Genomic DNA, 23685 nt, shown 5'->3' on the forward strand with positions numbered 1-23685 from the left:
AAAAAAAAAAAAGTAAAGAATGTAGGTAAATAAAATTGTTTTTTTGTTTGGTGGCTGGCTGGTATGGGGATCCAAACCCTTGCCCTTGGCGTTATCAGTTTCTCTTTCTATTAGAGCAGCAGACACCAATTAAGGAGCACATTAAGTTTTTCTCACCAATTCCATAAGTAAATTTTACATGCTCTATTTTTCTTTAGGTTTAAACTTGATTAAAGATTCACATATGTGTTTACTTTATGTGATTTATTGTTATTATTTGAAAATCGTATAATAATATTTAAATATCAATAACATTTTATGAGTGTACTATTGTACAATCAGACCCAGAACGGAATGCATATTGTCCCAAGGCTGTCGAATACTCATTCTGAAAGAAAAAGAGAGGTACAGAAAAGGCTCAGAGGATTCTGACTTACTGATTTAACTTTTTTTACCTTAAGAAAAAAGAGACAGTGAAGATAGTTAAGTTGATGGACTTGGTTGTTGTCTTAAATGAGGAGCTAATAGGGGACAATAATATGTGCTATTGTCATCTGCAAAAACTTCTAAAACAAATAGACAAGAATATAACTGTGTTACCTGTAGATTCTACTGGTGGAATCTGTGAGTAGAATATTGGGTCTGCTGATGTCTATCACGGGCATCATAATCAGGGTCATTTAAAACGCTTTCTTTTAGTAAAGAGGGGCTGGTTCATTTAGTTCAGAGAAGACTCACAATTATGGATATGAAAGGCCTCTGTGTAGACCGTGAACAGAGGGTAGCCACTTTGAAGGAGAGAGAACTCTTTATAATGCAGTTAATAAAGGTGAGAGTATGTTCCAAAATGTGGATTAGTTAACTACTGCATTTCAGCATAATGCTAACGGCAAAGTTTGGGGTAGGTTGATTCTTTTTTGAGAGTCCCTGTTCTGTGGTATGCTGACGCCTTTTACTAGTATTAAAATTTATTTTATAGACTGATAACATTTTTCAGAAGAAAACAAGGACAATTTTAAGAGCATTTCCATGGATATTCCTTTTTCCCTTGCCAAAAAGTAATAAGACAAGCCTACAAGCTCAGTTTCATTTTGGTCAAATTGCAAATATGTGACATTTTAGGAATCTTGGGCTGTTTTACTCTTCACACCCATTTAATCACAGTTTGGTGACTGGGGTTTGGTGGAATAAAGCAGTTCTGTAGATTCACTGCAGTTCTGTTTCTGGGATTTTGTACCAACTATGGTTTCAGAAGAGAATGGAAAAAATAAACACACTTAGCAACTCAGAGGCCAGCTGACTTCAAACTGGCCTGGACATTCTGGACTAATCACCATGACATTTTGAATTTTTGTTTGTTTTAAATTGTAAACAGACTTGTGTGTATTCTTGTATTTTTCTTTCTTTCTTTTTTTTTTTTTTTGATTTTTATATTTGAGGAAGGACCAGTTCGGGGGTATTCTTCTTGGAGTCTATATTATATAACCTTTAGAAATTTAAAATAAGACCAAGATTTCATATTTACTAAAACTGAAAGCAAATAAATGAAAGAAATATATTTGTTGACTATTGACACTTTTTCCTTCTCCTTTAAGTGAAACCGGATAACAATATCCTTCACTCTAAGTAACATCCTCCAGTCTAGTGTGTCAAAGAGCTTTAGAAAACATTAATTTAAGGGCCAGCCCCGTGGCTCACTCGGGAGAGTGTGGCGCTGATAACACCAAGGCCCTGGGTTCGGATCCCATATAGGGATGGCTGGTTAGCTCACTTGGGAGAGCATGGTGCTGACAACACCAAGTCAAAGGTTAAGATCCCCTTACTGGCCATCTTTTTAAAAAAAAGAAAAAGAAAACATTAATTCAGACCCAGAGACCTTGAATACGTGCGGTGGTTATTGTACTGACTTGCATTATAGGTAGCAGAGGGAGAAATGTGGTATGAAAGCCTAGCTAGTGAGGTTCACTGAATTACCCAAGTTTATTATTATTATTTTTATTATTTTTTCTGACCGTCAAGGTGATCGCAACCCTCGGCACGGTGCCACGCTCAGCCAGTGAGCGCACCAGCCATCCTTATATCGGATCCGAACCCGCGGCCTCGGCGCTACTAGCACCACACTCTCCCGAGTGAGCCACGGGGCTGGCCCAGAATTATCGAAGTTTATACAGAGGTAGAGCTGCAAGTTATACAGAGGCAAATTTATTCAGAAGCATACCCATTCACTGTATCTCTTCTCTTTGGGTCTAGGCAAAATTGAATTCCCATTACTGTGGTGCATCCAGTAATTTTAAACCTTGTATGATACTTACCAAAAATATAAATCTTTTAATAGCCTACATTAAATATATTTTATGGACTTTCAGCATGTTGAATCAAAATAGTTAGTTCATATATCATTGTGATATAGTAGAAAATGTCCTGCTTGGGAATATAGAAACTTATTTACGACTATGCTATTGACTAAGTCCTGTGACATTCAGTATGGCATTTTAACATATTCCTAGGCCTTGTTTTGGAAAAACAGTAAAAATGAAGGGTATAGTGGATATTTTTAGGGTGCTCACCAAAAATCTATCTTCCATCCTTCTGCTTGAAGTGCTCCAAGTTTTGGGGGGGAATCTCTTTGTTAATCTATTTTATAGCAGACTTGAAATTATAGTAATTACAGTGAGATTGGCCCAGGTATGGGCCTATTTGCTTAAACCAATCAGAACATCCTATTTCTCTGGTCATAAGAGAGATGGCCATTATCAAATCTGGGCCAATGAGACATAATGATATATATGGTAAAGCTTCTGAGAATAGCCATTGTTGCCACCAGGTGTGGGGCTGGCCTTAAGACAAAGCTGAGGCATTGGAGGGAGGCGGAAGTGAGAGGAGGATAGAGATGAGAGATAAGCAGATAACAGGAATAGGAAGGAGCCCATATGGCCTCAACATCCTCTGGGTCAAGGCCTGGACTGTCCAATCATGTGAACAATAGATTTCCCAACCTCTTGTTCTTCAGTCAATTCCATTCCAGCCAGGTTTCCTCTCACTTGCAACCCAAAGCATACTAATTGCTACAAAAAGGTTGAATTAGAATTCAGTCACTAGAGCCACACCATGCAGTAGAAATTTCTGTGATGATGGAAATTTTCTATATCTGCACTGTCCAATATGGTAGCCACTAGCCACATGTCCAATATAGTAGCCACTAGCCACATGTGGCTATTGAACATTGAGTTGTGGCTAGTGATAAAGGAAGTAAGTTTTAAATTAAATTAAATTAAATTAAATTTAAAATTTAAATAGCTACATATGACTAATGGCTACTGTATTGAACTGTGCATCACTAGATGGTCTTTAAGAGTCCTAATAGTTCTAGGGCTGGCCCGGTGGCGCACTGCTACAGTGCACCGCTTGGGAGCATGGCTGCGCTCCCGCCGAGGGTTCGGATCCCACATACAGACCGGTTCCCGCTCACTGGCTGAGCGAGGTGCGGGCATGGCACCGAGGGTTGCGATCCTGTTGCCGGTCCCTGTCTGGTACGGGCGCGACACTGAGGGTTGCGATCCATTGCCGGACAAGAAAAAAAAAAAAAAGAGTCCTAATAGTTCTAATGCTGTATGATTTCACGAGTGTTCTTAGTGCACATAATATCCATGAATGGATCCATATGTTACCTAAACTAAAATCTGTTGCCAACACACACAAGACATCTGATTTCCAGTAAGAATGGATATACAGGTATTAGATTTATGTTTCATTCAAATCTGCTATGGCATTTAATTTATGAGAAGATGATTAGATATTTTATAGCTGGGAGGACTTGGGCAAATTACATGAAATGTCTAATGATATTTTGAGTGTTAAGTGAGAGAATGCATGTAAAAGACTCAGCATAGAATCTTGCCCACAGCAAATTTTCAGTGAATGGCAGTTGAATGCTGCTGCTACTACAGTTGCTTAAGACTAACATAAATGACCAAGTGCTGCCACTTCTTAGTATCTAGAAATGCTTCTGTCTGACTGAGTAGACCAGCAATAGATCACTGAGGTATGGACATATTAAAGTTGAAAGAAATTTAGACAGCAAGTAACCCAATAAGGGCTCAATTAAGTCTCTGTCATCAAAAAGACCAGGAAATTAGTACAGGAGAGAAATTAGAACTGAGATCTCATCTCCTGGCTCAAAATTCAGAGCCCTGTCTTCTCTCCTACAGTGCTCTTTAATTGGCTTCATTTTTTTCCCAGATTTTTCAAACTGCCTGGCATTCAATTTAGCAAACGGGCTAATACTGGTGACTTACAGAAAATTCCACTGGTCTTCCAGGCAGTTATAAAATAAGAAAATAATCTTCTCAGGACCATTTAACCTCACTGTTGATTCTACTTTCACTCCTCAAGAAGTGATGGGAAGACCTTTGCTGTCAGTGTTATTGAATGTCTGAATCACAGCTGTTTCTAAAAGATTTCAAAAATTTGAACACTGTTTTGATCTTGTTCTCTATTTTCTTTGGAAAAAAATTCTTATCAGAGGAAAAACCTCTTTTTCTTGAGTTTATAGTACTGTATTATTATGGTCAAAAGCAGCATCATTGATAAATTCCTTATTGGGTCGCAGGCTTTCCCATTTATTTTTCTGTCTGGTCCGTGGGCCACCATTTTATAGCTTTCAAAATGGAGCAAACAATGCCTAAAACAAAATCTCTGCTGATTCAGTACTGAGCTATTTCATCATTAAGTCAGGATGGCAGGACACCAGCACCCTAGAAACTTATCACTAAATAAACATATATTATTCCAAATCTACAAATTTAGGAATTTCAAAGTTATTCCAAAACTTCTTCACATGGCACTGCAGGGAAGGACTAGGTGTAGTGTGGGTTTTGTAGCTACATCATCTCAGAAATTTTTATTAGACTAATATTCCTATTAGATTGAGAACTGGAAAATCAAAATGAGAAGGTGAGACCTCATTTGAGCTAATTTTACATTATGTTGCTTCTACATGGATCTGTTTCAGGTATCTTTCAAGCTACTACATAAAATTAAGTTTGAAATTGGAGATATTTGATTCACAAAGACCTTTTTGTCTTGCCGTGTATCCTAAGCCACACCAGATGTTCTAAGAGAGTCACCTCAAGTACCTGAAGAGATTCCAATACTCCCACATTCTTTTCAAAAAATATGTATTAGCAGTCCATTGTTTCCATGGCAGTAAGAGAGAGAAAAATGTGTTCCTAGGGCTACCGCATTTCTTCCCTTCTTATAAAATAGTTTAGGTGTAGTGTACAAACATTGTGTCCAAATAAATGTGTGCCTTTTAATGATGCCAAAGGATTGTCATAAACATTGATGTCCCAAACATTGTCATAAATGGTGATTAGACTTGTAAGATGTCCCATAAAAAATGTATTCCAACTACTTTTGGGGTTAACTTGACTTTGGGTGGCTGGGATGGGAACGAATGATGAATTTCTGAGTTATTTCTGGGAAATGTCACCCCGGCTTCAAGAAGCAGACTATAAATCTTTAGAATACAACCCATGCGGAAGTTCGGGACTTCCCATATTTCAATTAAGTTTAAAGTCTGAGTGGTATTTACTAAACCATTTTTTTAAACAATATGATTTTGTTTGTGAGCAACAGTACAAAATAAAATAACAGATTCTAAAAATATAATAATGAATATATTACATTAAAAATCTTCAAAATGTAAAGCATTAATGCAAATGAAAGACTACCAGACATAATCAGGGAGGCATTCCGATACAGGCAGCCAAAAAAATACCTTATTGGAGAAATAAATGTTTTTGATACATACATGCAAAAGATGCCATGGGTCAGTGTTAATCATTTCATCCATTGTACTTTTTCACTTTGAAAGCCCTGAGAGATCCAGTAGTGAGTCATAACTGTTACTTCCAAACTAGATCAATTTTGAAGGAAACCTATTCCTGAAACTAGCTGATAAATGTCATTTGTAATGGGAAACATTTGCTTTTGGGCTAGTTTAGTGCATTTAGGTAGACAGTAATGAGTTGCAGCTGAAGGGCGGAGGTCCTCCAAAAAGCATATTTTTTCTTTGCCAAATATAATGAAAAAAGTATGACTTCCAACTATCCCACTATTGATAGTCATTCAGGAAAGACTTTTGCAATGTGACTGTTGCACAGGAAAAAAAAGAAAAAGAAAAACCACTGGAAAATCAGAGGAAAGGATTACTACAGCTCAACAAACAGTATGGAGCTGAAAGAAGAATGATCAAGATTTATCACTATAGAAACAGACACAAATTAAAACAAAGAATAAATATGGCTTAAAGTACAGGAAAATAAGTGTATCATAAACAGCATAATAGGATGGACTTTTTAGTGACAAATAAATCTTAAATCTCAGGTGTTTAAAACAACAAAGATTTATTGTTCACTATGCTACATGTCCAGCATGGGTATGCAAGGAGGCTTTGCTCGTGGGAGGTGGAAGGGAGCACTGTAGAACCTAGTGCTGGCAATGAAATGCCTCCTCCTAGAAGAGCCACTCATCACCTTCAGTTTCATTTCATTGGCCAAAGCAAGTCACACAGCCATGACCAATTTTAATAGGATGTATTAGTCCATTTTGGGTTGCTATAACAGAATACCTGAAACTGGGTGATTTATAAAGAAAATGAAATTTATTGCTTATGGTTTCTGAGGTTGGGAAGTCCAAAGTCCATCTGCTGGTGGCAACAGTGATCCAGGGGTCTCACATTGCAAGATGGTGGAAGCAGAGAGAGAGAGAGAGAGAGACAGACAGACTCTCCACTTCTTTTAAAGCCCTCAGAACCACACCCCTCAACACCATTTTTAATCCATTCACTACTGCACGGTCCTACAATCCAAACACCTCTTCAAGGCTCCACCTTTCAATTACCATAATAGAATTTCCTGCCCTCTTAACAGTCACAGTAGAGGCTAAGTTTCTCACACATAAAACTTGAGGGACACAACTCAAGCTTCAGGGAGTTTTGAGGGGACATAATTCAATCCACTACATAGGATAAAGTCCAAATTTACTATATGCCTGGAAGAAGGCAAATTGGAATATCTGTCAACAACTATTTGACACATTTACAAAGAAAAATTAGTTATAGACTAAGGACCATTATATGCAAAGACAGTCCATGGGAATTGTTAATAACAACCATTGAAAGGAATTTGTTGACTGCAAAAAATTAACTTTAAAATTTACTGCTAGGGCTGGCTTGTGGCTTTCTTGGGAGAGTGCGGTGCTGATAACATCAAGGCCACGGGTTCGGATCCCTATATAGGGATGGCCAGTTAGCTCACTTGAGTTAGCTCACTTGGGAGAGCGGAGAGTGCGGTGCTGATAACATCAAGGCCACGGGTTCGGATCCCTATATAGGGATGGCCAGTTAGCTCACTTGGGAGAGCATGGTGCTGACAACACCAAGTCAAGGGTTAAGATCCCCTTACAGGTCATCTTTAAAAAAAAAAATAATAAAAAATAAATACGTAAATAAATAAAATTTGCTGCTAATCAGTACATTAACATTAGAATCTAAAAAAACAGAAGGATATAAGTAGTCATGAGATGATTCTAACATAAATTTCAAGCAAAATTTCACTGGTCTGACAATATATTTTCTGTATACATACTTAGCAAGTCAAAGACATTTTCTAATCAGTTTAATTAGGAAGAATGGTCTTTGTTAGTAGACTTCAATCTGTTGGGGGGGGATTTCCACCCCCACCCTTGGAGACCCCAAATAAAATGTATTCCATAGTATATGGAGAGTAGTAGAGCTGAGCTACTTGAACTGGGATTGGAGTGTTATAATGGGGCTCTCAGTTCATTTCTATTTTGATTTATTTACTCTGTTTTTAAGCAGTGGTGAAACATTTATTCTCCACTTTATGTGCTTCATATCACAATATTATTTGTATCTGTATTATTTATATTTTGTCTGTGATTGTGCTATATAGACCTCAGTAATGTGTGCGTGTAACTGAAGCAAAAGTTTCACAAAATAAAACTTCCCTTATTACACAGTAAACTCCGATACACTCTATTCTATTATATGCTATGTTTTTAATATACTGATTTTAACCCACAAAATAGTTTTATGACCCACTAAATGATCATGACCACAGTTCGAAAAACCCTGGTCTGGGAAAGTTTCTAGTCGGTATGCCACAGAGATCTAATCCTTTAAACATTTTTACTGGTGTGTTTTTGTTTGTTGGTTTGGATTTTTTTGGCAGCGGGCTGGTCCAGGGATTGAATCCTGGACCTTGGTGGTATCAACACCACACTCTAACCAGCTGAGCTAACCAGCCAGCCTCTATTGGTTGTTTGAATGAGGACATTAACTAAACACTGTTCATGTCTGCAGATGCCATGAAGCTGATCAATGTAGCTAATATGGCTTTAACAGGCTACAACAATGGGCCCAAGAAAACAAGTTGAGTTTTAAAAGAGCTCAATATATAACTCTACCCTTGTGTCTAAAAGATGTAAACCATGTATACCAAATAGGGAAAATATTAGAAAATGTATTTTACTTTTGTGGAAGGAGATATGGCATAAAAGTAGAACATATGGAAAATATTTCAGGATTTTCATTTACTATAGGTACAATGTGAGTCATCAGTTTCAAATGTCTGCCTAAATAACTGGGTAAAACTGAGTTGAAATGCAATCAGATGAAGAGTCCGGAGAGCCTTCTCTGAGGCCAGAGCTCACCTGAGGCTTTGCACTTAGTTCTTGGGACCACATTTCAATCAGGGAGGTGATGGCAAATGAGAACAAAGTCCATACGGACTGTGGGGAAGAATCACATGGCATGAGGAGCAGTTGAAGGACTTGAGGACGCAGAGCCTCAATACATAAAACTAAAGAAGTAGCAGTCTTCAAGTATCGGAAAGTCCTAATATGAAATCCCACAGAGGGAGGATTATTCTTGTTCAATCTTCTCCCTGGGGGGGGCAGGACCCTCCATCCATTCATCCATCCCTCCAATTATCCATCCATTCATTCAACAAACATCCATTGAGCACCTGCCACGTATCTATTAAGCCAGTTCTAGAGGCACAGAGTACAAAAGCAACTCTCCTTGCCTCTAATGAACACATTCTAGTAGGAATGAAGGACAAGGTCTATCGTTCTGAAACTTGTGTTGTGTCTTTTGTGGCAGCACTGTTAGCACAGGCCAGCACAGTCCACTGACAATGGGCTCCCTTCCATGTGGAATTGTTTTATTGTCTTAACTTATGGTCTATGTGCTGTATCTGATCATGTCAGCATCCAGCAAAAATGTTTCAAAAGCTCCCAGTTACCTTTAAGACAAAATCGAAAATTCAAATGGCACCCAACGCTGTTTTAAAAATCTCTCTGTTTTCATCAATATTTCCTGCCACTCTTGGGACACACACCTCATACTCCAGCCACCCTGAATTAATTTCAGTTCTCTGAATGTGCTGAGCTTTCTCACTACCCTCACAGTGCTGCATGCCCTTCCTCATCGTCAGCGCCTGGCTGACTCCTATATATCCACCATGACAGCGCGATCACCACCTACACCGTGAAGCCTTCTGTGACTCCCATTGGCCATGTTACATCAGCCCTTCCTCTGGGCACATAGTACTGCTTTGTTACTTATCCCAGTGAACAGTAATTGTCTGATCACTTATCCTCAGCACCTGGTACAGCAGGTGGCACAGAGTTGGTCCTTAACAAATGTTTAACTATATCAATGAATGAGTGATGCAGAATCACTCTGGTAGTTCAGGTTACACCAACAGGCAGCTATTGAGATTCAGGTGTCATTGATGTTCAACTTTGGATAATGAATCTAAATAAAGGAAACATGAGAGGGATCCTAAGACACTCCACTTCTAAGCTCAAGACCACTGTTGGCTGCTAGGCAATAGGAGGCATAACTCAACCCAGTACCAGGAAATGCTCCCCTAAACTTGCATCATGGAGATGTAATAAGAGGAGACAATCAGTGATTGACAGTCATCATCGTCAGATCACATCTATTTGCTGCTTTGTAAGTTGTCCTCACATCACAAGGGACACCCAGCACTTCTCTCCTGCATGAAGGCTGGCACCATGCAGTCCCTGTGTTGGGGCAGTAAAACATTCTCGCATGAAGGGCAGCACGTTGTCGGCGGGCCGTGCCAGCCCAAAGAAACAGTGCTGCCTTTGAGAGACTCAAAGAGCCACTGTCCTTGCCTCTTTTTTTCTTCTCCAAAAACTGTTGAGTCCAAAACTCTCTGTGGAGATAACAAAGGCTCCTCGAAGACTGAGCAGAGGGCTCCCGTCATTTCACCTGTAGAATTTCAGCCAAATCCAGCCCACAGGACAAGGCTTACTAGATTAGGGTAGGCAAGCCTCTTTTTCACCTGGACTATAATCCGAAAGAAAAATAAGCTCCACTGAAGCTTTTTCTCTCAGCATCTGCCTGTTCAGGTCTTCCCTGTCCTCCTCAACAGAGTAAATCAGGTACTCTATACCAAGATGTCTTCTTGGTAATGTTTACCCCACATGCTAGTGTTTTCCATGACACTTTCATTATATCCACATAATATAAAAGCATTAGGAATTATGCCTTATATTGAATGTCCCCGTGAAGCTTAAATTGTGTCCCCCAAGGTTCCAGGTATTGAAAACTTGGCCCTCCATGTGACAGTGTAGAGAGGGTGGGAAATCCTATTGCGGTAATTGAAAGGTGGGGCATTGAAGAGGTGATTTGATTGTAGGACCACGCTGTAGTGAATGGACTCAAATGGTGGTCAGGGGCATGATTCTGAGGGCTTTAAAAGGAGAGTATGTGAGAGCCTCTCTCTCTCCTCCACCATTTCTGCCATGTGAGAGCCCCACATTGCTGTAAAGCCACCATCAAAGAAGACCCTCACCAGATGTGTTCCCTGGACTTTGGACTTCACAGTCTCTGAAACTGTAAGCAATAAATGTTGTTTTCTTACCAATTACCCAGTTCCAGGTATTTTGTTATAAGCAACAGAAATGGACTAATACAAATTATTTAAGCAGAGATTGAGTGACCGTCCATAAGGCGAGTTCTGTGCTAAACGGGAGGTTGGACTGGCTGACCACTAACATCCCTTCCTGGTTGTGTAATTAGGAGGTTGGGAGAGCGAACATGTAATTCATTCAAACCTGTAGTCACCTGGTAGTCACATTAATACCTAATGGCTTGAATGTAGATAGTGCCACCATGGATCAAGTACAAAGGACCAGTATTATTAGGAGAGAAGGCTAAGGAGTAGGGTTGCTGTTAAGGAAATTTACTTAACCCTAAACTGGATACTTGCTATATGTCAGTCAGTGGCTGGAAACACAGAGACAAAACTCAGATTGCTTTTAGACAAGTAGTGAAAACAGACATGCACACAGGCCACTCCGGTGGAATGGAATGGGTGCCTCAGCTGTGCAGTTAGCACAGAGGAGTCGCTATAACTCATAGTCTGGAAGCAGCATAAAAAAAGATTCAGTGAGGGGCCGGCCTGTGGCTCACTCGGTAGAGTGCGGTGCTGATAACACCAAGGCCACAGGTTCGGATCCTATATAGGGATGGCCAGTTCGCTCACTGCCTGAGCGTGGTGCTGACAACACCAAGTCAAGGGTTAAGATCCCCTTACCGGTCATCTTTAAAAAAAAAAAAAAAAAAAAAAAAAGATTCAGTGAATGAGGTGACAAGTTAGTTTCGGTTTAGGAATGGATAACAACTGAATCAGGCTGGGAGGTGGGCGTGGGAAGATATTGCAGGTAGAACGGAGAGCAAATGCCAAACCATAAAGCAGGAGCGATCTCAGCTGACTTGCTCAGCTGCGGTGGCTTCTTGGCCTATCTGCTGTAGAGGATACGTGTGGAAAGAGGACAGGAGACGGGCTGGAGAAATAGGTAGCAACTAGACTGTGAGGAAATTTTCTGTCGTGGGGAATAAGAGCTGCTTCCTGGCAGTGATCTGGGGGGAGGGTCAAGACCCCAGAGAAGGCAAGAGACCACAGGCACTGGACTTCCCAGACTCGTCAAAGATTCCCTTCTCCCAAACATGGTGGAAGAGTGACTGAAAGGCCCACGTGGGCCAGGGCAATAGACATCTCAAAGATAGACTAGAATCCCAACCTCCGTCCCATACCACACCACAGTACTGTGTCCAGGATGTGGGTGAGAAAGCCAGCCTGTGGCTCACTTGGGAGAGTGTGCTGATAACAACACCAAGTCAAGGGTTAAGACCCCCTTACAGGTCATCTTTTAAAAAAATAAAAATAAAAATAAATAAATTTCCTAGAAACCCAGAGAGTTAGGCTCAGAGAATATGTCATTTAAAAAATATATATAGGGCCAGCCCGGTGGCACACTGCTACAGTGCGCCGCTTGGTAGCGCGGCAGCGCTCCCGCCGAGGGTTCGGATCCCACATACAGACCGGTTCCCACTCACTGGCTGAGCAAGGTGCGGGTGTGACACTGAGGGTTGCGATCCGTTGCCGGACACGAAAAAAGACAAAAAAAAAAAAAAAAATATATATATATATATATACATATATACGCATATATATGATTTTCTTTTACACCAGAATTTGTGAATTGAGATTTATACCTACCACATACATATATATTTCATTATCTCATTTAAGCCTTGAAATAACCTTATAAATGAAGTATTATTATCTCCATTTTATAGTAATTAAAAATGGAGACTACATAAAGGATAAGAAAAAAGAAATATCCTCCTTCAGACACCTCATTTTACAACAGAAGCAATGGAGGTTTTGAAAAAGCTAAATGGGTCTTTAAGTTCAAAGACCAAGCCTGGAGGAAAGGCTGAGAATACCAACTTGCAATTTTAAACTTTAATGCTATTAAGAGAAACAAAAGAAAAAAAAAGAAAAGAAAAAGAAATAAACTTTAATGCTATCATTATTGCTTCCCCCTTTATAAGGCAGGTACATTTGAAAGGCAAATTTTCTGGAGATTTTCTGGTTTTGAGATCTTAATTATAGCTCAAGATGATAGGAACATATAGGGCACAAAAGATTCTGGGTCTCACAGGGTTAAGCTCTTCCTGAAATTTCTCCCCTCCCAAGTTTCCACAAGAGGAGTAGCAAATAAAAGGAGAGAGAGAAATTTCTGGAAGAGCTGCTGCTGCAGCTGGGGAAGGAGGAAAACCAAGGGCATGTAGCCTGAGAACAATGGTCCCCCTGTGAGAGTAAACCGAACTAGCTGGTGGTCCTGGGGCTTCCCGGTTAGAGGCAGAAGTCCAGCTCTGCTGTAAACCCTCTCTGGGCTTAAGGAAGAAACTACTATTTCTAAGAGCCTACTATGTGACAGGATCTCTTGCCTGTGCAATCTGATTTAATTGTAGCCAGAATACAGTAGGTATTATTTCCTCTTTATGAAAGAGGAAGCTGAAAATCAAAGAATTTAAGGATCTTGCCTAAGTCAGAGAGCTGGAAATCAGATGGGCTGAGATTCAAAACCAGATCTTTCCTATCCCCAAACCCATTTGGTTTTAGTTTTGTTCCTACACCCCGATCCCTCATTCATTTCTATACCACCTCCCACCACTGTTTTTCCATTTGAAAAGGGCTAATCACTCATTACCTTCACTAAAATTGAGTGAGCAAATATAAAGTATTTTGAAAGAAAAAAGTGTAAAAGAAAGGTAAAGGGCTCTTGGGATGGGAAGAAAGGTGGGATTAGGTTTTGTATCACTGAGAAGCATCAGCTCGAGTGCCCATACTCAGTGTTATATGAAACCATTTTGATTCCATTAGTAGCATGGGAGAAGCGGGGAGAAGGGAAAATGCACTGGAATTCCCAGTGACTGTTTTTGGAAATAAATAAATAGATAAATAACCCTTGGTGAGCTAATCTTGAACATGAGGAACTGTTCCTTTGTTGTCCAGCTGCTGCCTTTGAATCCTGTGTTTGCGTTACCAACAATCGCCATGGAAGTGTTTAATTTCATTTATTTATTATTCATATCCCCCCAACTCCCAAAGATAAATGCAAGGCGTGGAAGTGAACCTTTTGTCATTTTCATGCACTAGATTCATATCTCTACTTGGTTTTGCTGGTTTTACTAATATGTCAGTTTAAAAATCACAGAGCTAATACGGCCACCAGTCTGGAGGGTTAGGCTACAGCAGTTTACTCTAAATTCAAATATTTGGATTTGATGCTGAGATCTAATGCCAAGGACATGCTGATCTGCAACTGAAGAGCTAAAACATGAAAGTCCCCATCTTATTCTCTCCTGACTATGTCGCAGAGTTGCTCTGCTGATTTAATCTGTTTAATCTGCCTTGCTGCTTCCAAAGCCACAATTATTTTGAAACCACGCAAGGGCTTGGTAGCGGAGAAGAGCTGGCTCCTGAGAGGAGTACAGGCTGGGCCCAGAGATCCCCGCAGACCCTTTGTTTGGTCAGCAGAGGATTCTCTCAGTGGCCAGCTGAAGGCCTTTTCTTTGTGTTGTGACTGACAGACATGAATTAAATATCACCCCACTGGGCTCGCTGATTGGTGAATGATGACGTATTACAAGAACAAGAACGTCTTGGGAAAATGGCGTTTCATGATAGAGGGACAAGCCCAGAAGGGCAGGGCTTTTCCAGCTAATCCTGAACTTGACAATAGCAGAGACCTTGATTCTGGGTTCTGTTTCTGTTTTTTGTTTTTGGCTGGGTGTGCCTTATTCAGGCCCTGAAAGGGACAATCCTGGAATAGCCTAAAAGAAGAGGATGAAGCCAAAGGAAGTAAAAATTGGGGGGAGAGAAAAGAATTGTTTCCTTTAAACAACTGATGCTTCCGGAAATGTGCTATAAGGGTTCTGTTCTAAAATGGGTCTGGCATTGTTCTTGAGGCTTTTTTGTCCTTCTCAGTTTATTAGCAAGGCAATAAATATTCTTTAGGGCAATAATAAGTGCCGCAGAGTCTGTGGTATTCCCAGCATACAGTGGGTTGGCATTGCCTTGGGCATAAACAGTTCTGCACACACCACTCTGGTTTTGAACAAGCAGAAACAGTGTGATAAGAAAGTACAAAAAGAAATGCAGGAGCAAAGACAGGCATCCCAGCATTCTGGGTGACACAGCACAAATGTGGCTAACTAGATTAGTGCTGATTCCAATGTAAAGTGTTTGAGCTGGGTCAGTTGATGACCCTCTGAAAGAGAACGAGCTGATTGCAACGAGAACTCTCTTATGGTCAGAAGCAGCATGATGTCTTAGTTTATATTTTGTGCATGATATTTGCATATATCTAACATATATCCCAACGGGAAAGTAGGCTGGGTTCTTAGGTTTGCCAGGCAGATTTGCTACCAGTAGTACTGATGAGCATTAGGGAGGAACTCTTACCCAGCTTTCCGTAAATATTGAAGTTATTTTGCCATTGAGTTGGGCACAGAGATTCCTTCTACAAGATGAGAAGGAGAAATATTTACATGTTGGCCAGACTTTAGGCAGTAAAAAAGTGATCTTTGCACAGGATTTGTCCTGGGGACTTATTTCCAGGTCTGCAAAAGTAGTGTCCTTATTAGGGCACGGGATCAGGACAAGCTCAACTAGGACAGCTCATGGGTGCGGCTCAGGTGAGCAAGCGAGAATTGGATGATGCTCTCCAGGGGAACAGCTGAATCCATCGGCCAGCAGATCAGCCGGGAATGGAGGGGCAGAAAAAAGCTGAGAAGCACACTGGTCATGGGGCTCAGGAAATCAGGGGGCAAGCTGGGAAAACTTCAAAATCCTAAGAAATTTAGGGAACAGGTAGAGACCATAGCATCAGAAACATGTTAGAGTTCTCTCAGCCTTGAGGATGTAATGTTCCCTGAGAAAGGAAAAGCAAATCATGGGTGCTGGCTGGTTAGCTCAGTTGTTTAGAGCGTAGTGTGGGTAACACCAAGCTCAAGGGTTCAGATCCCATACCAGCCAGCTACCAAAGGGGGAAAAAAAAATGAATCTTGGCATAGCCAGCTGGAGAGGTGGCTCCAGTGGGGTGTGTTGGTGGTGAAAGGAGAAAAGTACGAGGCAGACGTGTAGGAGCAAAAAGCTAAGGGGCTAATCGCTTACATTCTCTGACCGCTGGAAACGGCCTCCTTCTTTTGGGATTAAAGTTTGAGGGTTTTCATGCTCATGTAAATTATAATCTAAGTGAGGTCCTTATTTAAAGATGGCACAATTTGAGTGAACTGCTGGTGACGGTGGTAAATAGATGCCTGGGTGTCGAGCATTGGTCCAGCACTGCCAGCTCTGGGGAGCCTTCCTGCATGGGGATGAAATGTGAGGAACAGCAAATGTGCTTCTCAGTGGATCAACGGCTGGTGAGCCATGACATGGCACACCCCCACCCCCTCCCCACCAGATTTTTTTCCCTTTCCTAAATCACACTGTGTTGCTAGGAAGATTTACTAGCTGTGTGTTTCTTAAGTTCTTTCATGAATCCAAACAGTTTGGACCTGATATCTTGGATATGATATCTGTCTCAAAATGTCATTGAAGGGAATGGGATTATTAAGTTGTAAGAGAAGTGGACTGGGCATTGCTGGGTTGTACTCATTTGCTAGGGATGCCATAACAAAGTACCATATGCCAGGGGGCCTAAACAATAGACATTTATTGTCTCACAATTTTGGGGGCTAGAAATCCAGGATCAAGGTGTTGACAGCATTGGTTTCATATAACGTGTCTCTCCCTGGTTTGTAGATTGCCATCTTCTCCCTGTGTCTTCACATGGTCTTCTCTCTATGTATCTGCATACTAATCTCCTCTTCTTAGGACACCAGTCAGGACACCAGTCAGGACACCAATCAGGACACCAGTCATATCAAATCAGGACCCACCCCAATGACCTCATTTAACCTTAATACTATAGACTGAATATTTGTGACTGCCCACCCCCATTTCATATGTTAAAATCCTAACTCTCAATGTGATAGTATTAGGAGGTGAGGGCTTTAGGAAGTGATTAGGTCATAAGGGTGAAACCCTTGTGATTGGGATTATTGACCTTATAAAAGTGAAAGAAAGCAAGCCAAAATGTCGGGTACCAATCAAGCTTTATTAAAGAAAAGAAACCTGCTGGGCTGTGCTCAAAATGGAGTGCAGCAGCCGGGGCTGCCCTCAAAGTGGAGAGCAGAACCAGGTGTCGGAGTGGGAGAGCTTATATGGGCTGTAGGGCACCAGGGCTGGCTGATACAATCTAGGAGGAGCATTATGCTAGTGCAGAAGCTCCACCTGGCTGATTCAACTGGGGTGGAAAATTGTGCCTATGCAGAAACAAAAGGGTTTCTACTTTGCAGAAGTCACAAGGCTTCTCATAAAGGGAAAGGAGGTGGGGGCTGGTGGCCATTTTGTGCTTGTCCTTGCCTAAAATGGCACTGGTTATGCTCAAAACCTATCAAAAAGAGACCCCAGAAATCTCCCTCGCCCCTTGGGCCATGGAGGAAACAGCGAGAAGACAGGTTTCATGAACCAGGAGGCAGATCCTCACCAGACACTGAATCCGCCAGCACCTTGATCTGGGATTTCCCAGCCTCCAGAACTATGAGAAATAAATTTCTGTTGTTTATAAGCCACCCAGCTTATGGTATTTTGTTATAGCAGTCCAAAGGAGCTAGGACACTTAATTACCTCCTTAAAGATCCTATCTCCAAATACAGTCACATTCTGAAGTATTGGGGGTTAGGGCTTCAACATATGTATTTGTGGGATTGGGGGACAGAATTCAGCTGATGACACCAAGTCATGCCACACTAGTGGCCTCTTAGAATTCCCAGATATACAATCACTTTGGAGTCAATTAGTCTATAGTAGAATAGTCTTCATATAAAACCAGAATATTTAAATACCTATAACTAGTAAATTTTCATCTCATCAATCACAGGTCCATCTATTACCATAACTCTAATATTATCATATGCCACATAATTGTCATATCAATATCAATAGATATTTATTAAGTGAATGAATAGCTCTTTGTTGAAAAGACTCCTTCCTTGTAAGAAGGATTTGACAGTACAAGGTACAAGATCTCAGGTTACTGCTGGATCGCCTCCTATTGAATGAGTGTGGGAAGTCTCTTGTGGACTATAAAGCATCATAAATAATTTAAATTAAACAACTCTTGTCAAAATAAATTAATGGAGTGCTCTTTATGATGAAGTTACTTTAGTTTCTTCAAGTCTATTGGCTTGTTCACCAACTTGAAAAGTCCGACCCCAGCTCAGGCTGCCCGCCCGAGGATAAGGTCCTCTCCTGGCAGTGGAAGAAACGCCGTAGAAGGAACCTCCTTCAAAAATGAGCTTCTCTGAAAAATGTCATATTGGCAGCATGAGGATGGGGATCCTTCATGTCAGGCCCAGTCCAGATGAAAGCCAAACAAGCCTGCTAATTAATGGGCCCACCCCATCCAGGTTTATGGGAGGACGAGCCCCTGAGTGGAATGTGAATCTCGCCCCAGAGGATTCTAGCACTAGTTCGTTGGCTGTGGCCCCTGAAGACATGTTCCCTACTCTGGGAACATAGTTTTCCCTTGGCTAATATTTTGTCACAGTAGCCATGAGACAGTCTTATGTCAGGAGTATATCTAAGTCCACACAGTACTTAGAAGGAGGGACAAGGTTGTGAGTCAGAGCCAGGAAAGAGGTGGGAAATTGAATTCTGTAATATCCAAGGGCCAAGGTGGCTGATTCTTGTTTTTACATAGTAAAGTGTACACAACATAAAATTTACCACTTATCACTTTGTAAGTGTATAGTTCTGTAGTGCGAAGTACTTTTGTGTTGTGCAACCATCACCACCGTCCATCTCCAGCTGCAGCTCTGCACCCACTAAACGCTAATTCCCCATTCTCCACTTCCCCCAGCCCCTGGCAAACACCACTCTGTTTTTTGTCTCTATGAATTTGACTACTCTAGTTACCTCATATAAGTGAAATCATACAATATTTGTCCTTTTGTGCCTGGCTTATTTCACTTAGCATGATGTCTTCAGGGTTCATCCATGCTATAGTATGTGTCAGAATTTCCTTCTGTTTTTAAGGCCAAGCAATATCCCATTGTTTGTATATCCCACATTTTGGTTATTCATTCAAAAAATAATGCATGCTTGGGTTGTTTCCACCTTTTGGCTATTGTGAATAATGCTGCTATGAACATGGGTGTACAAATATCTATCTGTTTGAGTCTCTGCTTTCTCTTTTTGGGGGGATTATACCAAGAAGTGGGATTGCTGGATGGGCTTATTCTTAAAACCAGGCCTTTCAGCCCATCTTCAAGCCCAGGAGGGAAGGATAAGAACAAACAGGGACACACACTGAGCACTGGAACTAAGGAGAAAGCTGAGCAAACAGAGCCTGAGTCCAGCCAAAGATTCTGGGCAATGGGAGCTCTAGCTCCAGCTTTCTGAGATGCTGTTTATCAGGAATCATTTCTGCTTTTAGATTATGCACGTCTTTTAGATACTATGGCTCCATATCTGTACTATTCTATCATCTGTACCACTTTCTGCATTGGAGGTTCCTTATACTTGTATCTTAAGTTTCCCACTAAACTGTATACTTCCTCAGGGCAGCAATTATGCTCCATTCATCCTGGAAGCACCAACAGCACCTAGTACAATCTCTGGAGCATAGCTCGTGGTTAATAAATATTTAGTAAATAGATTAACCTAATATCAAACACTAGAGAAACAGACCTACTTACTCACTTCTGGGAGTTCTAGGAAAGCACCACACTTATGTCAATGTTATTCATCTAAGTACTTGAGCAGCCAGAGGAAGCAATAATACCACACTGTGAACAAATTTAGGCCACATCTGAAATATCTCGTGCAATTCCAGTCCTACCGTAAGTAGTTTCTATCCTGGGTATTGGGGATAACCTAGAAAGAGCTCAAGGGAAAGGTTAGCAGAAGAATAAAGACTCCGGGAGCTGTCAGGTGGGAAACAGTTGAAAGAATTGTTTAGCTTGGAGACAAGAAGACTAAGGAGAGAGACATCATGAGCGAGCGTTTACAGATACTTGAAAGGCTTCTTGTTAAGGAGAAAGCAGACTTAGTTTTGCTCTAGAGGCAGATCCGGGACCAATGGGTTTAAGAACAGGGAGACAAGATTCAAGATAAGAGAGAAGTGTTAAACTTTTAAATTTGAGCTCTCCTACAATGGAATAGACTGCTTGATAGGACAGTGAGTTCACTGTCACCCCAGGAACTGTCAGGCATGCAGTAGAAAGGGGAATACAGACTAGATCTCGCAGGTTCTTGTTTTGACCATCATGGTTTTTATTTCTAAGCCTCTAATAGTTTCCTTTATAATAAATAATGTTCTGCTCAATTTCAGGGATGCAATATCCTCTCATCTCTCCAAGGATATTAACCCCGTGTCCTCAGAAAAAAGAGCTCTGCTTATTAAATTTGGTATCACTCTTCAGGATATTAGTGTTTCTCAGATGATGGCCCATTCTTAGCTGTGAGCTCATATTATAGCTGGAGTCTCCCTGCAGCCTGTCTGTGAATGTTTTCTCTGCTTCCTGGTATTCTTAAGCGGGAGTGGGGTAGACCTACTGTCAGGTGGGGTGTGCCTGGGTAAGTAGTCTTCTGGGTATGGGAATTCCCCATTATTTCTGGATGTTTCCAAGGCATTCTCCCAAGTCGCATTGATGGCTACTACCTGAGGGCAGATGCCTCTAATTGGAAAGGAGGGGTCAGAGCTTGTGCTATCTGACTGCTCCTAATGCATTTCAGAAAACCGTCACCCCTACCTAGGTTTGCTCCTCAAAACTGCCACCTCCTAGCTTGGGGTTGGAGGCTTGGACCATTCCAGAACAATTTCTTTCTTCTACAACAGCCTTTTGCTTTTTGAAAAAAACAGCTTCCTCTATTAATCCAATTCTGCCTGTCTTCTCTTATTTAGAAATTCTTTCGTATTTCTGGTCCACCAAGAATACCCCTTCCTGTTCTCCAGTTGTATTATGGGTTCATTATTTTAAACATGTCATCTCTTTTCTGTCATTTCTGCGCATCTGTGCTCAGTTAACCATCTTAATTCAGTCTCCCATCCATGCCAATTCTGAATGTTATAATTTTTTAAATGCAAAAAGAAAAGTAAACAGTACCAGCCAGCTGCAAAAAAAAAAAAAAAAAATTTTTTTTAAACAAAAAAACACACAGTCATTCTAAAAAGAGCTCATTTTAAAGTTGTGTTTTCTCCTAGTTATAACAATAACACAGAGATGAAATCCAAAATCATTCACAATACTAGTAGCAATCACTGTTAATATCAAATGTTGCTAAGATTTTGGAGTATATGTAAAATATGCATATATACACATACACACATAACTCAGTATAAATATATATGCATGTGTATATAATATGCTACTTTTATATACATAGATATACCCATATAGAATGAGAATAAACTCTCCAAATTACCTTAACTATCCCTTGAATTCCCTTTTAAACTGATATGCGATTATTTCAGTAATCAAGCTAAGCATAAACAGCTGGTTAACTTATTTTTTAAAACTCTTTCTTTCTTTTTTTGTTTTTTTCAAAAAAATATGACCGATAAATGGATCTTAACCCTTGACTTGGTGTTGTCAGCACCACGCTCACCCAGTGAGCAAACCGGCCATCCCTATATGGGATCCGAACCCGTGGCCTTGGTGTCAGCATCACACTCTCCCAAGTGAGCCACGGGCTGGCCCTTTCTTTAAACTCTTTCTGGTTTTTCTTATTTTCCTGTGTTTTGTCTTGTAATAAGTATTTCTCTTTTGCTGGCTAACCCCAAGAGATGTCTTTGCTGCCTTCACTACGTATAGTAATCTCTGTAAAGCTCAGCAAACACAAAACCATGGCATCTGCCATCCCACATGCCAGGAATGGCACGCCCACACTGCCTGTTAAAATGAATTAATTTTAATTTTTATCAAGGCGACTCATCAATGTGGTTTTAGAAATGGAATAGAAATACCAAGATGCTTTTAATAAAAGTGGAAGACCACTCTCTCAGGCCTCCCTAGCCCTAGTCCTGCTCTCTAAAGTTATCTCCTTCAACACTGTGGCATTTCTCTCCATAATTCTAAATAACATGTTTATATCTCCATCTTTGATTTACTCAATTTTGAACTTGAATCATCTATTGTCATAGATGAGGACTGGGGTTTTTTCCACCACTGCTCTCTACTCCTCATTCTTCCTAGTTGATGTAATTTTGGGATAAACTAATATTCAGAGTTTGCATTAGGATGACTATGTAGACTTGGGATGGGGGTGCTGAGGTGAGGAGAATAGCATGCTGTGTTCCTTTTCTCATTCACATTTTGAAAATGTTCCTGGAGTTCTTGACTCTTTAATATTTTTTCTTCATTTGTGCAGTCATTAATTCTAAATACTCCGGTAGCTCTGTTATATGCCTCTCAATTCTATTTTCCATACAATCAAGTACATCAGTTTTGGTTTTTTTTGTCCAGGAGATTTCCCCCCTGGAGCCTTTCCTCCTCATAATCCAGCCTGGACTGGCTGCTTTCTGTGTCCCCTTTGTAGCTTTCTGTGTCACCCTGTGTTGGGTCCTTTGGTTCCTATAATTTTGTTTCTTGGTTTTTCCCTTATTGTTTCAAAGAATATCATTCAATATTTTTCTAAGACAGAGTGTATGAAAGGTAAAACATTTAAGGAATTAAATATCTAAAAAGATTTTTTATTCTCTCTTTATACCTGGTTAATAATTTGGCTGAATATAGAAACTAAGTCAAAAAAAAGTTCCCTCAGTTTTTTCAAAGATCAAAAACAGATCCACTGACCCATAGCTTCTCCTATTGCTAGGAAGAAATTCAATGCCACTTTGAATTCCTGATACTTTTTATGTGAACTGTTGTGTGTCTTTTAGTTTTCTCTCCAGAAATTTTTAGGATCTCTTTATTTTTATGTTCTGAAATTTCCTAGTGATGTCTGTGGTTTGGGTCCTTTGTGGTAGGTAATCAGCATGCCCTTTTATTTTACTTTATTTTTTAAAAGATGGATAGTGCGCCGCTTGGGAAGCGTGGCTGCGCTCCCGCCCGAGGGTTCGGATCCCACATACAGACGCACCACGCTCTCTCAAGTGGGTTCACTGGCTATCCCTATATAGGGATCTGAACCTGTGGCCTTGGTGTTATCAGCACCTTACTCTCTCAAGTGAGTCATAGGGCTGGGCCTCAGCATGCCCTTTTAAATCTAGAGAGTCAAATAGAAAATAATTTGTTTCCTGTGTGCAGACAGGGGGGTTTGTGTAGATAGCTCGCCTGGCTTGTGTGGAGAAGGAGAGAACCCCCATTGTGTATGCATTCCTTGTCCAACATACATACTTTCAGTTCCATGCCTTACATAGCTTTCCATATTACTTAGTAATTCCTGACTATTTTTGCTGTTCCCCCTTTCCAAGCATTTAAGTGGTTGGGTTTTCCCTTCTGCAGAGTGTCTCATCCATTTATTATTATTTTTTTGTCTTCTGATGAGATGTTAACATATCATTCCATTTGGTCTTTTCAATTTTTTACTTTTTTATACTTGACATTTTATTATTGACATTTTATTAGATTTATTAGGCTTGTGTTAAACCCACCATATTTAACCAAAAGCCTAAAGAGCTTTTTTTTTTTTTGTCTTTTTCCGTGTCCGGCAACGGATCGCAACCCTCAGTGTCGCC

General features: G+C 40.6%; 1 non-coding gene across 1 annotated transcript; it reads right to left on the minus strand.

Annotated features, from left to right (window-relative positions):
* Positions 1-8235: 8235 nt before the first annotated feature.
* Positions 8236-8309, minus strand: TRNAI-GAU. Its single transcript has one exon. It is a non-coding gene; the product is annotated as a tRNA-Ile (tRNA).
* Between the last annotated feature and the right edge of the window lie 15376 nt (positions 8310-23685).

Source organism: Galeopterus variegatus, unplaced genomic scaffold, assembly GCF_000696425.1.
Source record: "Galeopterus variegatus unplaced genomic scaffold, G_variegatus-3.0.2 Scaffold998, whole genome shotgun sequence".
NCBI classification, from domain to species: domain Eukaryota; kingdom Metazoa; phylum Chordata; class Mammalia; order Dermoptera; family Cynocephalidae; genus Galeopterus; species Galeopterus variegatus.